The sequence below is a fragment of the Lactuca virosa genome, chromosome 4, assembly GCF_052849685.1.
Source record: "Lactuca virosa cultivar CGN04683 chromosome 4, Lactuca_virosa_CGN04683_v6, whole genome shotgun sequence".
Taxonomy (NCBI): Eukaryota; Viridiplantae; Streptophyta; class Magnoliopsida; order Asterales; family Asteraceae; genus Lactuca; species Lactuca virosa.
Window position 1 is genome coordinate 220,588,355 of NC_136429.1, and position 3,653 is coordinate 220,592,007.

Sequence of the window (3,653 nt, forward strand, 5' to 3'; positions counted from 1 at the left end):
TTGTATTGCGCAAAAGAGCCATTAGCATGTTGATTTTTCTTAAACAACTATATACATTTGATAATATTTGCACCAGCAGGTCATGGAACTAATACCCACGTTTTATTAGTGATAAGTGCATTAAATTCATCTTTCATTGCATTAAACCAGTGAGGATCTTGAAAATCTTGTAAATAATTACTAGAATTGAGAGGAAGTGTTAACGTGAAGATTTAACTTTCGAATGGGTTTGAAAATACCTACATGAGACCTAGTGACCGTTGGGTGAGAGGGATCCAAAGGAGATGGACTCGGCATATGAGGGGAGTCTGAGTCAAGAGAAAGAGATGACTGAGTCAAAAAAGAGAGGACTGGCTGTTATGAAAAAAAATCAGATGAAGCACCCAAGCCATGAAGTGAGGCAGCAGGTGAAACAGGAGAGACAGTCGAGGCAACTGTCAAGTGAGGCGAAGGAACGACAGGGACATTACCAGTTAGAGGTGATTTTTGAGTAACAAAACATTGAGTAGTATAAAGGTTGTATGTTAGGGGTGATTGGCGAAGGGAAGCCGAGGGTATGCGATGATCATCAATAGGATCGAGAAATTCATAGGATGGAGGGGAATTCAAGTCATAGATCTGAATCGTAAAACTGTTTCATCGAAATTAATGTGGCGAGATATAAAGATATCTTTAGTATCAAGGTTGAGGCAACGAAAACCTTTATGTTGTGAAGGATACCCAAGGAAAATGCAAGGGGTAGATTTTGGTTCAAGTTTGTGTGAGTTATTTGTGTGCACATAACAGAGACAACCAAAAACACGAAGATAGGAGTATGATGGGAGTTTGTTAACAAGTTTTCGAAATGGTATGTCATTGTGTAATGTGGTGGATGGAAGGATATTTAAGAGGTAGATATCCATGTGAAGGGCTTGAACCCAATATGTGGGCATGAGATGAGCATGAAACAGGAGTGTGTGAGTCATGTTGTTGATGGTTCTCAACATCCGTTCAGACTTGCCATTTTGTTTGGAGGTATATGGGCATGACAAATGAATAAGAATTCCATTAGAGACCCAGAGGTCATGAAATTGTTTGTTGTATTATTCCCCCCTTGTCACATTGGAAAGATTGAATTTCAGTTTTAAATTGGTTTTTAACATATTGATGAAAGTGCAGAAATTTGGAGAACACATCGGATTTATAACGTAAAGGATAAACCCAAACAAAATGTGTGAAATTATCAAGGAAGTTAACATAATATTAGATATTATTGGTGCTAAGAATAGGTGAAGTCCAAACATCAGAATGAATTAATTCAAAAGGATCATAAGAAGCCGACTCAGACAAAAGAAAGGGTAACTTAGTATGTTTACCAAGTTGAAAAGCATGACACAAACTAGAAGTTTTATTGTTTTTACACGGAATCAAATTATTAGAAAATAAATGTTGAAAAATAGGACGACCTGGATGACCAAGACCTTGATGCCAAAGAGCAGGCCTAATGGTAAGCATGACTTAGGGAGGCTGACTTATGACTGGATATAGATCTCATGTGCTATCACATATAAGGAGAATTTGTTTGGTTTGAAGATACTTCACATGAAAACCAAAGGGATCAAATTCAATGCTACACCAACTGTCATTAGTAAAACGACGAACAAATATCCGATTTTAATGATATTGGGAGTAATGAGAACGTTTTTAAGAGTTAAAGGGCAATAAGGATGTAAATATGAAAGATCGGTGTTCCCCATTTTATTTACAACTATTTTGGATCCATCACCAGCAAACACAAAAGAGCATTTAACGCTATCACTAATAGTTTTGATAATACATGGGCCCATATGAATATGATTTGTGGCCCCGGTGTCCATATACCATTCATTATTATTGGGGTCATGCAAATTCATAGTGCTAAACATCTCTGGTAATGTAGTGGACTCACCATGTGGAGCAAAAATAGGCTGACCAAACCAGCTCCAATGTTGCGTGGGATGAGTGCTAGTCGTATAGGCCTGTTGAGGTCGTTGGGCTGATCCATCCTGGCGTTGGTGCTGCTAAGAATCGGCTGACCATATGGGCTGCTGATCGGAGTTGGTCCAAGGCTGGGGAAAAGGAAGAAGGCCCACCTATTGACATAATTAATACCAACAAAATCCCATCCCAATAGGATGTTTTGACTTTTTCTTAGCAACCCAAATGAAGCAGGATGTTTGTTCGAACCACCATAAAAATTTGAAGCAGCAGAAAAAATTGAACCCGGTTGAAATTGACCATCGCTTCCACCGTTTCGCCCCCCTCATCCTCCGTGTCTGCCACCGCGACTTCCTTGACAACCATTCCGTCCTCCATGGCCTTGTTGGCTTCCACGATTTTGATGAGTTGTAGAGAGAGCAGTTTGCGAGGAAGAGTGGTCAGCATGAGTGATACCGTTGTTGCGTTGTTCATTGAGGAGATTTCAGTGTTCCTCATCTTCAAGCATGGATCAAAATTCAATGAAGGAGGGGAACGGTTTTTGCTTTCTGATTAGACTTGATACATGGATGAATTTGGAGGAAATCCGAGTTATTATGTAGATTACAAGGTTTCTCTCAGATACTTCAGCATCAAGATTCTCGAAGAGGCCAGCAAGATTTTAAATCTTGTTGCAATATTGAGTGACAGTGGAGGACCCCACGGTCATACTATATTGTTTTGGAGTCTTTATTGGAGCGAAAGAGAGACTCAAGATACGAACACAAAGCATATGCATTTGGTTTCTTCTTAGAGAACATATGAAGAAGAGAGGGAGATAGCGTACCATACATCCACCTCTTAACGATGTTATCGATTCGTTTCCATTATTCCATGTCGGAGGAGGCATGATCATTAAGTGGGTGGAGATGATGACCGACACAAAACCCAAAGCAGTGGGTTTCAAATAATTCACGCCATGAGTCATAACTCATTCTCTCAATAACGAGAATTATAGAAATATATGAACGGATATTGGCGATTCCATAAGGTTTTTCAGCAACTTTAGGATCCATGGCCTTAAGAGTTTCATCATCTTTGACCTTAATAGAGAAGATAAGAAAAAGAAGGAGATTGAGTATCAAGAATGAGATCGAAGAAAGAAATAGAGAGTAGTCGGCAAGAAGAGACTGACGACTACTAGTGTTGAGAGGATTTTTAGGTGAGTTTTGTGCTCTGATACCATGAACGTGGTATATTTTCCCATAATGATCTCATTCTCATTAATTATAATATAAAGATACAATTGTGGGCTCAAGGCCTACAACAAATACAAAGAGCCTAATATCTATACGATACGTAAAATACAATAATACATGTGTAGACTAACACTTAGGTCGGTGTGTAATTGCTCGACCGACTTAGATGCACCATTAATGATGTTATGTAGCTTCCTGGATGGCTTGTGGTACTCGGGTGAATCCCTATTCCAAGGTTCATGCAAGAAGTAATTCTGCAAAATAGATCAACACTAGGTCAGGAAGCACTAACAGGGTGTTGCCCCGATATTGCTCTCTGATGCCTAAGTTAGATTGTTGATATGAATGTTGCTTCTTCGAAAGAAAAAAACCTTACCTTTCCTTTGGCTGAGACCGCTTTTATAAGCTTCTTCGAAAAAGTTGGATTAGTGTCTGACATATATAACTTATTTTATTTTT